A 15,755-nucleotide genomic window follows, 5' to 3' on the forward strand; every position below is an offset into this window, starting at 1 on the left:
CAAAGCGCAGATAATAATAGCCATAACAGCTTAGGTCTTATGATAACAGTAACAGTAGTAGTCATTGTAAGAAATACCTACACATTTAATATATTAATGTCTATGCGTAATAAAATATTGTGATTTTTTTAAACATTTAATTAAAAAGTTATAAAACGCAGCAGTTTTGATGCTACAATTTCGCTGGCAAAAACATGGTTAGATTATATTGAAACATTTTTAGAAAACTATACTAATACTACAAATTTAATGTGATACGACTTAAAGAACTAAAACAAAAAACAAAACTTCATATCTGAAATGACTAAAATTTAGGAATAAAATTTGAAAAGTTAAAAAAAAAGGATTACAAAAAAAGCTAAAGGTTCTAAAAAAGAACAATATATTAATGTATAATATTATTATTGTAATATTATAACTATAATATATGTAATTTTAGATTTTACACGCACGTCTCATACACGCCCTTCTCGGTGCACGTGAGAACGTGCCTTCACGTTTATATGCTTTTTCTATCTAGAGCGACCGATTGAGTGTTGCGCTGTTGTTGATGCGCGTTGCACGTATTTGGTAAAATATTCTTTAGAATATGCAATAGTTTTTTCAAATATACTATGATAATTAATTTTAGTCATCCTTTCGTCTCAACAGCGCCGCAGCGACTGGTTTAAGAAACAAATATACTTATGTTTGAAATACGGGTGACATGAGACATGAGGTAGCAGAAGTGATTTTTTTGTAGAAAGTAAATGTAGAAAACGACAAAAGCTTTTTATTGTTATAAAATGAAAGGGTTTTACCAAAAATTCTGTCACTGGCGATATTTTTTTGTCCTTGATTATTTCTTAATTTCATTAAATATTCAGTTTTTGTTTGTTTTGTTGTGTAAATCAGAAGAATGAAAAATAACATTTTTTTAATTGCAAATAGTTTTTGTTTCGTTCAGGCACATTCCTTTTAAAAATAATGTAGTTTACGTGCAATATATTATTTTTAAATTTGATTTGGATTTACCGATATCAAACAAAATATGACTATATATGTCCTACCATTAAAGTAATTAAATGTTTTTTTTTAGGAAATGGTAAGGATGGCTATAGTAAAACTTAACTATAGGTAAGTTAATAAACTTAGTTTATGATTCAGAAGAAGAATTTCTCTTAGAACTAGCGTCACTAAATTTTTCTTAGTTCTTAGTACGTAATTAATGTATATTGTGGCGTTGAGAAATTATACGAGAAATACGGGTCTTTTATAGGACTTGCTTAGTAGTAAATGTCTTAAGTGAGAACATATGAAGCGGCTTTTAATATAAGCCTGAGTTATTAAACTATGAACAAGACTCAGAAAATTTTAATAATAAATTTATTTTCTTTTTTAAATCAACCTACCAACCAACAAGATATACATAATATATATGTATATTACGATGATCGTATATTTTATATATTGTTCATTTATAAGGATGGGTTAATTAATAGGTTTATTATTAATAAATTTGACACTTTATTGTTTTGTTAACAAGTAAAATTAATTTTAAAGATAAAGATACAGATATAAAAAAAGACATAGATTTTAATTATAAGTTCAAAAACTTCAAGTTATCTTATTTTGTAGAATGCCAAAAGTTCAATAATAATTATAATTTATGTTTTATCTAGAAAAATGTAAATAATCTTAATTTTACACTACAAAGGCTACAAAGAGTTCTAGTGTAAAGAAATTCATTAGCGTTCATCTATTAGAGAATCTATTGATTTGTTAGTGGGTAGACGAAAGAGAAACAACTCTAAGCTTGTTAGTGTGTAATTTATTGAAACAGAAACTGCATCTATACACCAACATATTACATAAAACTATTTCTCATCGTTAGTCTTAAGCTTTGTATTTTTCTGTTTATATGAAGAAACATGATTTAGGTTTTGCAATTTCAGAACATAAATAAATAAATAAAAAATATTCATAAAATATTGGTTATTTTTATTTAGTAATATTAAATGCATGAATATAAAATATTAATTTGATCCTCGGTAAAAGGTGTATTAAATTTCATTCAAATATTTCAAAATTTCTACTTTTATGTGTATTGAATTTTATTTCAGTCGTGTTGTATAAAATAACAAGTGTAGCTTTATGGATATAGGTAAGTATATTTACGATTCATGTATCGCTTCTCTAAATATGCGTTTTTTTATCTTTATCTAAGATAATATATAAACTACTGCCAAACTAAGTTAGTTTATAATGAATTAAATTGTTTTTAATATATAATTAAATCTCGCAAGTGACTGAGTCTAAGCTATGAATTTTATATCTGGATTTCACACTTAATATTCACAGATGTCAATTGAAATATTGACGCATTTTTAAAATATACGTAGGAACCATAGTTTTGTTCTAAATCGAGAATTTTCTGTTTTCATAGACCAATTTTTCGTATCGCTTGTTTATTAAAAATATTTTTTTTACCTCTCTGTATATAGTTCCACTTAAAGCCTTTATGAACAAAGCCAAAACGCAATTTGTTGCGATGCTTCTGAAATCTGGAACAGAAGGAAGTAAATGTGTATAAATATTCACTTTTTTTTAGAATAGCGTAGAAATCTCTACTTCGTAAGATAACGATAAAGTTATTCATATAAATTTACTTTATATTAAACATAATATTATACTGTTACTATTTCATTTTAAAAGTTATATTAAAATTAGGAGCGAAACTTTGTGCAATCTAACTACATGACAGAGAGCATATTGAAGAAGTTTTATTTCATCAATACCACCTCGATGCCTGGATATCCACAACAGCGATATTTTTAAGGCATTTCCTGCCATTCACACATCCATTATGTGGAACTACCTTCCCCGGCGTCTTTTCCGAACCGATATGACATAGAAACCTTTAAGAAAAGAGCGTTTTTATTCCTTAAAGGCCGGCAACCGGCACCTACAAGCCCTTCGGAGTTGCAGCTGTCTATGGACGGTGGTAGTCACTTTCCATCAGATGAGCCCCGGGCCCATTTGCCCCCCTCTTACATAAAAAAGTATATGACTATGAAAAAAAAAATAGTATATGGACAATGTTTTCAACAATTCCAACTCAATAAATTTAAATTAAATATTACTGAATTGTACGACTGTGTAGTAATTTTTTTTATAAATGTAGTATTATGAATAATAAACTTTAATCGTCCTGATTCTCGAATGTTCTTTGATGCGATCTTCGTTATCTACCCCTCGCCGATCAATTACTGTAAGAATTACTTAAATCCATGGTCCCTTCTCCTGAGACTAAAATTTAGCAATCAGTAAAGTCAGTGTTTACTTTTATTTAATCTGTAGAAATGTCGTATTGCGTAATGATTGAAAGAAGTTAATGCTGCGTTTCTTCTATTGCGGTTGTTCTTCTTCTTACATAAATTAAATTCATTTCTAAAAATTCGACAATCATAATAATAATTGTCTAAAAATATTTGATAACAGCTTTGCCTGTTTTCAGCTAAAATTATGGTTGTGTTATGAGGGGATGGATATAATTTTTTTTATGTACCAGATACGGTACTTCAAGCTAAAAAAAGAGGTTGTTAACTGAGGCCAAGAGAAATATTAAATCTCTCTGTAACCTATTTGTTCAGTTTGTGCACGAATATTATATATATATATATATATAATTGTATATATATATACAACTATATAATATGTCAAGTAACCAACCAGGTTTTAGAAGTGGTTTGTCCGTGCAATCAAAGTTATCGAATTTTATGTCAGATCCCATCAACGAGATGGATAAGGGTTTTCAGGTTGACTTATCTATATTTAGTTTAGCAGCGCATTGGTCATTATCGACTATTTATTAACATTTTGGCTCATTGTAAATGAATGCGTTTACTATACTTTATTAGCAGAAGACATGAAAATATATAAATATATCGAAAATGACATCGATTTTAAACGTTGAAATGTTTTTACATAAATACACAAGATTTCACAGTATTTCAATAGGTAATGGAAATTTGACTCTTGGTATAAAATTATATTCTTATTATAAAGCCTTTGTACTCAGCAGATATATGGATTCCAATCTGTAGTGTAATTTCACAGCATTAAAAAGTATACACATATTGCTTTTCATGTTAGTGGTATTTCTCATATTATTTTTTCAAACAACATTTGTTTGAAAAAATTACGAATATGAGAGGGACGTATTCCGCTCAATGCAAGATACAAGTCACTGACCCGGAATATTCGATTTATATCTCTCGCGCCTTAAAAACTGTAACAGAGTCCGATGTTAAGGAACATATTCATGATATGGGACAGGAGTGCCTTAGCGTTGAACGTCTTCCACAGCACAAGGACACTGATTTTAATTCGTTTAAGGTCAAGATACACACAAGTATGATGAGTACATTTTTAGAAAGCAATTTTTGGCCCGCAGGCTTAGTATACCGACGCTTTAGAGAACGACACACACGGAACTCTTTAAATAATTAATAATATGGGTAGTACGACCAGAACAAATATCACATTAAGCACGTTTAACCGTCGTTCTATTAAAAGATCTGTCAATATGCTCTGAGTGTGAGTATCTGCTTATTGTATAAATTGTGTATGTCTATTAATAAACATAGTATGGATATCTGTTTTTGATTTTACCGCACTACTTAAAATGATTGCATCAAAAGTAAGCTGCTCTTTACAACCTTGGCTATTTTTTCTACCCCCCTTTTGCTGTTCGGCTAATATATTATGTTTAGTTAAATGTTTGTATATTTCTTCACTTATGCAAGCTGATAAAATTTTACATATGGTTTGTAAGCAAGTTATTGGTCGGTATTTATCTGGATTTGTGTTATAATGTTTATCTTTAGGTACTAAGTATGTGATTCCATGTGTTATATATTTCGGTAGTAAATGTGGTGATTGAATGAATGTATTTAAGTACTTATGTGTGTATGAGTGTATGCTATTAAATTTCTTGTACCAATAGTTGTGAATATTGTCTGAGCCTGGGGATTTCCAATTGTGCATTCATTTGATGACATCTATAAATGTTTCTATTGGTATGAATTTGAACTCCATCTCTGGAATATGTGTAGTTATTTCGTTAACCCAGTCTGCATGTTCATTATGTCTCTATGGAGTTTTCCCATGTCTTAGCCCAGAATTGTCGAAATATTTCAGGGGGAGGTATTTTAGATTTTGCTCATTATCTTTGCAATTAGAAAATAAATTTCTATAGAAGATTTTTTCATTGTTTTCTATTTACAAATTCATTCTAATTACAAATGTTTTGTTTTCTATTTTACGGGCAGTACACGTCAAATATCTCTTAAGTCTACTAGCTGCTGCATTGAGTTTCTTTTTTTTTTTCTCGCAGTGGAAACCTTAAGAAAGTTACCCGGGGCCTATGGGCGTGGAACTCAATCGCAAAACAGCAATACTTGATATTGTTGTGTTCCGGTTTGAAGGGTGAGTGAGCCAGTGTAATTACAGGCACAAGGGACATAAAATCTTAGTTCCCAAGGTTGGTGGCGCATTGGATATGTAAGCGATGGTTGACATTTCTTACAATGCCAATGTCTAAGAGCGTTGGTGACCACTTACCATCAGGTGGCCCATATGCTCGTCCGCCTTCCTATTCTATAAAAAAAAAAAATTGGGTTACGTGGGATTCTTAACCACTAAAACCACTGCGATGATAGACGATGAGACTGCGGGATCGTGTTGATATAACGCATCCGCGGCCTCTCCCGTGCTTTGCTCCACTCGTGGCTCGGCGGAGCTCTCATCAGGGGATGAATCTCGCCCCCCTGCACTCCTCGCTAGTGCGTACGGAAGTTCGAGGCCATCACGATTTTAAGCCCTGGGCGTCTGGGCTATGGGAGGGCCGAGACGACGCCGTCGTCGTCTCCGCCGAGCAGGATCAGCCCTTTCCCGTTCCCGCTCCGCCGTCTCCTTCTGAACCATGACAGTCACACAGAAGGAGGCTACGGCCCTCCACGCCGATTCCCTGCGAAGCATCGCCGACACGATTGCTCGCAGGGACAGGTCTTGTCCGACTTCACGGACCAGGATCTCCCTCTCCGCACTCCATGCGGGGCACACCTCCAACGTATGCTGAGCTGTGTCCCGGTCCGCGTCACAGTGGTGACACATCGTCGTCAATTCGCGTCCGATCTTACACAGGTATTCTCCAAAACAACCGTGACTGGTCATTACCTGCGTAAGTCGGAAGGTGACTCGTCACTTTCGTCTCATCCAGGCTTCGAAGGCTAGCAGTATCGCTCCAACGACGCGTTTGCGTGCGTACCGTTCTTCACAGAGACGGTCGCGCCACGTCGCAAGAGCCCTCCGGTGTTCCTGCCGCTTCAACGCCTCGAGCGCACTCGAAGTAGGCGCGCTTTCACTGCTCTGGCGGAGGATGCGGGCCTGTTGGTAGACCCTCGCATCCATATCCGCCAGAATATCCAAGGGCGGAAAGCGCGCTAGGACAGTTGCAGCCTCGTAGGATATCGTGCGATATCCCCGCACTATGCGGATGGCCACTCTCCGCTGCGAACTTTGGATCTTAGTTTTGCAACGGCGGACGCCCGATAGTCTGTGAGACCAAACGGATGCCCCGTAGAGGGCCATCGATCGCACGACACCGGCATAGAGACGGCGAACTTCCTCCCTCGGTCCCCCGAGATTAGGCAGCAGTCTGTGCATGGCACCCGCTACCTTTTCGTCTTATGGGACGCGATCCGAAGGCCCAACTCGCAGATCTTTTCGACGACAATGTTCACCCCAAGGCACGCGATGGTGTATGAGTGCCCCCCTAATAGCGGGGTTGAGTTTCTTTTTTAAGGTATCTAAGAAGTGTTCTATATGCGTGTTTGTATTTTCATATTGTGCGTGTGATTGATATTGTGTCTTTATGAGTTCTACTGCAGCTCCTACTTTTCGGTTTCTATTTCCTCTAATAAATTGTGTTAACCTGCCTGTATTGACTCATAATTCCCTTATTTTATTTTCTAATCTTCTTTGCCAGCTAGGTTTTCTGTATGATTTATTTTGTTGGTTGTTTTGTGTTGAGAATGTCATTCTTGCCCCATTACATTTAGCTGCTGTACATGCGGCACAGTAAATTATTGTCTGTAGAGTGATAAAATTTAGTATCAGTGTTTACAAATTTTGTCAGTATCATCGTATCTATGTATTTCATTATTAATGAAAACTTTTTAGAAGTACTTTGTTTAGGAATGTATGGTCTGCTAGTTGGTTCAGTATCACGAAAATGTTCTAGAGCATGTACGAATGAGTTCTCTATTTCAGTGTTTACTTCTAAGGTAGTATTAAACATTGATTACGTGTTGTTGAGGTGCTCCATATCATGATCGTTGGTGATACTTTCTATGTTTTGTTCATCGATAGGGGTTGATGTATCGGAATCAGTGCATGTAACTGTAGTGTTTTGCGTTTTCCTAGTTTGTGAGTTTGTTTCTGAATTAGATTTGAATGCATCGTAATGTGTAATATTACTTTGTTCTGTTGTTTGTAAATGTTCATTATCTGTATCTTCCGTTAGTAGTGTGTGTATAATGTAATTCATCTGCTACTTGTTGTTTAATCAGTGTTAATCTATCTTGTTTAATAAATTTATTATTTATTATTGCCCTTCGTTGATCCGCTAATCTTTGCTCTGTAATGTGTGTAAACTCTGAGTATAAGTTTATAAACTCTTCATACAAACTTTTTCTATAAGCGGTCTTATTAGTCTCTAATTGTGATATTTTGAAATAAATCCTAATAATTGCTTCATTGCATTCATTTGTCCATTTCATACGTTTTCCTGTTAGTGTGTTAAGGGATATTCTAATATTTGTAGCGTTTTGTTGTATCTGAGTTTAGATTACTTGCAAGTCTGATCTAACTTCATCGTAAATCTGATCAATGGTTTCTTGCGATAATAATTTCTTTTGTATAATAGCTCTACGTTGGTCACCAAATCTCTGTCTGCTTACTTCCGTATGTGGATATTTATTTATACATTTTATATGTAATGAAGAAAGATATGAATTTGTGTCTGATTCTAAATTTGTAAGATATAGGTAGGTACGTAGTATGAACTTATTCATTTCCATACTCCATTTTTTACGTTTTTTTACGCCACTGGTGGTGGACACAGGTTCACTGACAAAATTTGTCTCCGGTGCAACATCCACCAGTTGAGCACCGGTTGATGATGAATTTGGTGAAGATGCATACAAAATTGGTGATGAAGAGGGTATTGATGGGAATAAAGATAAGGGTAAATTAAATTAGAGGTCCCCTTGTCTCTAAAGTTCGCATACTAACGACTAAGCACCCCCATCATGTCATCAGTCATGGAGCCCTCGGCGTACGCTGTTCCACCTTGGCTTGGGTTGTATCTCTCTTGGTCTGTCTTCTCATCTTAGGCCAATCCAAAATGAGTAGCTCTATTGGCATAGCCCTAAGAATCATTGAAGCGCACAAGCCCCACCACGTCGGCAACGTAAAGATACGTCGGTGGGGTTATTATTATTATTATTTAATATACCTTGAAATAGCCGCAAAATTCTTGATATGTGGTATCTTTATAAATTATTATGAAATGAAGTGCATTGTATCAAAAAATGTCTTCTTAACATGTCATCCTTATCATTGCCAATTCCATAAATATTCGAGAGACTGTATATAAAAATACTCATGTTCATGCCGCAGAAAATATCTCATGAAACAGACCTCTGTTACCCATGTATGAGTTAAATACAATGAAATATCTGAAAAAACACCTGTATATATTAAGAATGTAATTAATCTTATACGAATTATATACCATTTTTATATTGGGTAAATGTATATATTTTTTATTTAATTTTTTAAATAATAACTGTGTGTCCTACACATAAACTTGTATGCCGTGTTAAAAAGGTAGAAAGGTACAAACAACGTTCGCTTTGGTTTTTTGGTAGTGTCTTTCGGAACAACACGAAATTCATAGTATAGAATAGAATCAGTATTAGTAGAATTTTTTCTTCAGATGCATTGTATCCATGTTTAATTATTTAATTCATTTTATATATTATACTTTCATTTACTGTTTTCGACAATTTCAAGCTTATTTAATTTAATTCGAAGTGCCCCAAAAATATTTGTAGTTTTATTTTTATTATTAAATGAAATAAATAAATAAAATGTTAACAAGACATTTATTATAAATTATTATAGTCTGACAGCGTTGTATTTCACAACTCGAAGTGATAAAAAACGAGTTCAGTTTGCTCTCGCCACGAGAAGCATCACCGCATTTATCAAAACAGAAAAGGACGTGAAAAGCTCAAAGCTTGTGAAACAATCTTGTTTCGTCCTCAAGTTGGCCCTTTCGTCTGCAAAATAATAACAATAAAATGGTGGGAACCCATGCAAGCACGGAATGGAAATTCCAAAACTGGTTTACCGACTAATGATAAAAGTGTATCAAAATTTTAAATTTATAAATGAATAATGAAAAAGCGTATTATGACCCCCGTGACCTACTTTTGTGGGTGGGTTAAAATAAGAATTTAGAGAAAGATAGATATAGTTGTTCGTTTTTGTATTTATAGTAGCATGCTGTTTAATATATTCATTACAAATACGCATTCTGTCACACATTAGCCTTATCTTATAAAGGATTTGTCGTTTTAATGTATCGGGCCTCAAATTAGACAAAACTTTGTCTTTTCAAACCTTTAGGTTTGCACGTATCATTATTTCTTTAGGTTTGTAAGTTTATTTAAAAAAATGTATCGTCATTTGCTTAGTCTTACTTATTGCATTTACTTAATCGACATTGTGCGTTTGTAGCACTACATGAAATGGGATTTGGTAGACTTTTTCGGCCGGCCGTCTTCCTGTCGCCAACATTTTTTGGGATTGCTTTGTTTTTGGTGGGTTAGTTTTCCTTTAACCTTTTAATGAAGACTAAATTCTTCTTAATAACTTTAAATTTTCAATGGTATTTGTAAATGTGCTAAGCAAGAAACTACTTAGTTGATTCTTGCAATACCCGCAAGGAAAGATGGGTTTATGAGAAGATTTATTAACATTGTGAAATAATGAATTGGAATATAATTTGCGATATTCACAAAAAATATATCATCATTATTTTTCTGATTAAAATAGAGAAGCTGCATTATTAATTTAAGTAATAGAAAAAAAAATATCACAGCTGTAGCCCGTTAAAAAAAGTGGTGCTGATGACAAAGAGGGAATATTTTAACTACGCTTACCTTTTGTGCTTAGCCAATTGCTAGATCAGGCACCTTGAGTTCTAGCCCTACGGCTGGTTCTAGAACAATCTCGTTGATATTGCATGTACATAAATATTTCAGATTCTGAGCGATTTTCTTCTGCGTCTTCTACATCTAAAGAGCTAATCTAGCTCCAGAATCGTTACTCTTCTCGTAATCCCTTAGATTTAGAAAAGAAGCGTTAAGCGTGTTAGTAAGAGTGTTTCATGTAGTCAAGACAGTAGGATCTTCGTACTCACTGTTGGCATTGAGACCACATTCGTTTTGTACTATGTTAAGAAATATCGGATGACATGTATTTAAAATATTTAATTATAATAGTTTGATCATTTTATTTCTAAGCAACAACAAAAAGCACATTTACAACGAATATTAGCTACACTACACCTTTAGTCCATAAATTAAAAAAAAAATCTTCCTGCGTGTTTTCAATCTTGACGTGTTTAGTCACGATAAAAATAAAACAATATGAACCGCAAACTTAACAGGCAATCATATTTCAGATAGATATCTACTCTATTAAATAATATATATATACAGCAAAAGTTATGACAAGACTTAGATGGCGATGTAGGATTTTTTTTCTATGTGTTATGTATACTACGCCAGGCCCCAGGAGGCTAATTATATTAGGTTTAAAAACATAATTCGTCAAGTCATTTAAATTATATTTGCACAAGTACGCTAGCAAATTATTCCCAGGAGTTTATAATTTGGCCAGTTTCTAGCGCTCACTGAATTAAAGGGATCATTAGAACCGCACTAAGGGTCATCATATTTTTAACCTATTTTCGTAGTTATCAATCCCTTGATGTTCGAGACGCACTTGCGAAAATTATTCGTATATTTGAAGTGTAAAACTAAATCGTATTCATTAAAAATGATTTTTCTTTTAATTATTTTTTTTGAAATAATTAACCAAATGTCTGGATCGTACCAGCGGCTTTTACATCGCTAGGCGACTCCTAAATCATTGCGCTATTGACGCTTATTTATTTTAGTAACCTTGTTTTTAATCTTAATTAGCACTCCACATAGCTGCACGTTGCGTGCTTAGACTGAAATTAGTATAATTTCGCGCAATTGGGACAGATATGCAAATTATTCAGTCAGGAAAGGACATAAATTAGCTAAATGAGATTTATAATCCCTTTATATAATTGTTAAACAAAATTTATATAATAAGCACAATTTGTAGAAGTTTTTTTTTTTTCAGTTTTCTTAAAATTTTAGCTTTTAATTATTTTTGTATAGACTAAAAAAGAATGAACTGGCGAACCACTGTAATCTATTTTAAACGATTGGAATCAGCTTAAATGTGTACAAATATACAAATAAATAACGGCGTAAAGTGGATAGACGGCCGCGCTCATGAATTAGATATAAATTATCAACGATTACTATGACAGCTATTTATTATACTAACCTGTGAAATTGAGTTTAACATAACATAAAACAGAGACGTGAATTTCAAGAACCTTACTAGATTTAATAACAAAAGCCAATTTTTCTATCAAAGAGTTCTTTAATAGGATATACATAACATAAATTAAAGTGTATTGTTGAAGATATCTCGTTAATTAAATTGATATGTAACTTCTGTAGTGCAAATCCATTACTGAACGTTAGCTGTTAGCTACGAGAATTCATCTATTGCTAAAGCTAAATGAAAAAGGCTTTCGACGTTAGAAATGCCGATCCATTCTCTTATGTTCCGTAGCCATGACTTCCTTCTCCTTCTAACGTATCAATCTCCTTCTATCTTGCTCATCATTATAAATTTAAAGAGTAGTATTTCTCAGAAATAACATACCAATCTTTATTTAGAATGTCCTAAGTAAAAATGTTGTTTGAGAGCTCTAATTCGTTTATTTAATTTCATTTTTTAGTAATAGTTTCAACTTAGCACTTGTTTTATAATGAATATTATATATTCAGTCAATCGATCAGAATATACCTTCAGTTTTGCAAAATCTAACAGCCGTGGCAAAACATTTTTGATATTAGTGATTTCATGTTTCGTGGAGTCAATGAAGTTTTATTGCAAAAATTATATTTCGTAATCATAAACATAATTGATGACTAAATGTTATTGCAAGTAAAGGATTTTATTATTCTTCAAGCTTAAGGTTCTTAAAGTAAAAAGTAAAATTATTTTATAAATTTATAATACAAAGTTTATCTTATACAAGTCATCCTCTATCTGCTGGGCAAACGCCACGTCTTCTCTTCTGAGAATATTGCTAACTTCACTATATTCGTGGGTTGGTGGTTATAAATGTGGTTGAATTTCATTTGAAACATGCAACCTGCATGTTTCCTCACGATGTTTTTCTTCACAGTCAAGCTCAAGATTTATTATGAACATAAATTCATATTATATTATTTAAACCAAGTACTAGATGGGTTCCATTGGGATATCTCGGCTTAACTGAAACTAATAGATTTTTTATAAGTGTAAAATATTTATGTATTTATTTTGCGATTTCAAGTATAAGAGTAAATCTATTTAAATGAATTAAGTAATTAAAGAATGTAGTATGAAATAATAACTCATCTATAAAGTTCGTTTTAGTGTTGTTTTCATTTTTTTATTGATCGAATATTTTTAAAATTAAGGACAGGTCAAAGGCTTTTGTCTAGACTTGCAACTATAACTGAGGCTATTACTATTTCACAACATTTTCTTTACACGAGACCATAACGACTGTACTTTATCCAAGTGCAACAGAAGTTAGTTAAACTTTGTTCGTCAGCTAATTTCGATGGCCATTCAGCTGACCGTAATCCCCACGAAACTGAATGAGAGAAGTAAAACCACAAATTAAGGTCGACCAATTTCCCTTTAAAACACCTATCACAAATTGGTCGAGGAAATATTTTGGGAATAAAATTTTGAGGGGTTGACGAAATGGTTTTCGGTGTTTTTATTACGGTCGGTAATGGCTTAACGTACTGGTATTTGGGAATTTTTTCAATTTGAAACCGATACAAGAAAACTTTGTATTATACATTTGTAGATTTTTAAATTATCTTTTGAACATAATAATTTGAAACCTGCTAATAAGTTTTTTTTACAACATGGAACTCATGATATTTGTTTTGAATTTTCTCTCTTTAATGAGGAGAGGGAGGAAGTTTTTAATTTTATTTTGATCGGTATATACTAAATGAAGTCATGTTATTTTGTATTGCTTAGAATGTTGTTATGTAACAAATTATTAAAGTTTTATTTGCTGTATTGAACTCAATAATTAAAATTAACTTTAAATTTTTATCTTACGTGTTTACATACAGCCAGCTTTAACTAAAAACGACATATCTATATTTCTTTAAAAACAATTAAATTCATATTCTATTAAAGACTAGCTAATAGCTTTTCAAGTACTTTATTTGCATAAAACCAAAGCAAGCGTTAATTTCAAGAAAATAAGTGGCGTATCTTATAGCGGTGGTTTATTAAATATTAATTAATGATTTCGTAGAGTAAGATATTTATCCTTAATTACTTATTGAATCCTCAAAGTTAAACAAACATTGTAAAATTAATTAATTCATTTTAAATTAATTTGTAACACTGAGTACGTTTACAGATTATGTATATGTACTTAATAATTTAAGCATAGAAATATAATGTAACATGATATCTTAATCTTTTTTTTATTTCTATGATTAAAAGTGTCTTTTTTATTGTTTATTATTTACTTGTTCGTGAATTACATCTGATTTGTTATTAAAACTCGCCTTTACAGGTGTCATTAGCTTCTTAAATTAGATTTAATTCTAGTGGCAATACAAATATGTTAAAATCAAAAAATGTTTTTAAAATTTTTAAATCCTTCAATATCACTTATGTGCATAATTGCCTTTGATTCTGAAATATATCTTAATGCACGTTGTAATATAATACGGTATCATTATATAAAAAAGACAATGCGGTGAAAACTCTACACACAAGTCACACAACATACAAGGTATTAAAATAACATTTATATTATATAAATTACTGTTAAATTACAAGGGTGGTCCTTGTCATTTAACAGTAATTTATGTTGTTTAATTTGGTAGCAACATTTATAGATTTTTTTGGGAACGTAATGTTAATGTTTGTTTTTTTTTTGAAAACCAAACAGATGAGTTCACATTTTTACAGTATTACGTAATTATTTTATAAAACAAAAACATCTAACCATAATAGGAAGTTGAAAAAAAATACTGTAATTATTTATAAAATTTTATTACTCAAATACAAATCTTCGAAGTAATCATGAGCTTACAAAACAATTTAAATTTATTTTAATAAAAAAGTTTAACGTAATAGTGATAGAAATAAAAGCCGATGAGCAAGAAACAGCCATTAAATACAAACAGCAAGTTATATCGGGGTCAAGTAGAGGTTTGGGCGGCTCCATTTACAAAGATAAGTAGAAGCAAAACCTTAAACGTAATTCTCCGATTCGGTACCCGTCTCGGGACTACATTGGGTCCTGTTTTTTTTAAATCTATTTTTAAATTATTTTTTTACCAACTTTTATGTTTTCCAAAAATATTTTGAAGCTCTATTGCTCAAGGAAGTAAGGGTTGATTGTAATAGGCGATAGTAATAATAAAATACTTTATTACACTGAACGTGGAAGTATATACAATAATAATACTACACTGAACGTGTAACGTGGAGTGTTTACTAAGAATATGTTAAAGGCCGCATAAAAATATCCAAGCCACACCAAACATTTGTAAGAAATAAATATATAATTCATCGATAGGGAGCAAATTTGTAACCGCCTGTTTAGTTACCAGTTAAAGTCACCACTGAGTCGACCGTTGAATGATATTGAAATTATTTTACAGTTCCAGATTATGATAGCGGATATCGTGTGTGAGTGATATTTATTTCAAATATTTTCGCAAACAATACAAAAATTCAGCTCTCTTTATATTTTTTTTGTATAAAAACGACTATTTTTTGTTTTATCTTTCAGTTGCGCTAAATGGACACAGATTATTTAACAATGTCACGTAGGATGCACGAATACACATTGGATTGATTATGCCGAATCAAAATAATGAGAAAAAATATGTTTATTATTTATTTAAAAAAAGATTTTATTTATTTTATATAGGTATGTTAGTAGTTGTTATATTTAATATGACAAGAGTTTCGTGTACAAAGCAATATGCATAAATATTAGATATAAGAATGAAATATTACCAAAAGCTTGGTGTTATTTCTGCTGTTACATTCCCTTTAATCATTTGCGGCGGCTCACTTTTAAGGCGTATTTGATTGATGGATTACAGGTGCACTCAATTATTATACTCGTTCACCAATAAAATGTAATATGGGAAATTTCGAATAACATAATTTTTATGTACTTAATAAAAAAATTAGCTTGAATTACTCATTTTTAATATATATCTATTTATTATAGACTTCTTCTTCTTCTTCGTGTGATTAGT

The sequence above is a fragment of the Nymphalis io genome, chromosome 5 (genome assembly GCF_905147045.1).
Source record: "Nymphalis io chromosome 5, ilAglIoxx1.1, whole genome shotgun sequence".
Classification (NCBI taxonomy): Eukaryota; Metazoa; Arthropoda; class Insecta; order Lepidoptera; family Nymphalidae; genus Nymphalis; species Nymphalis io.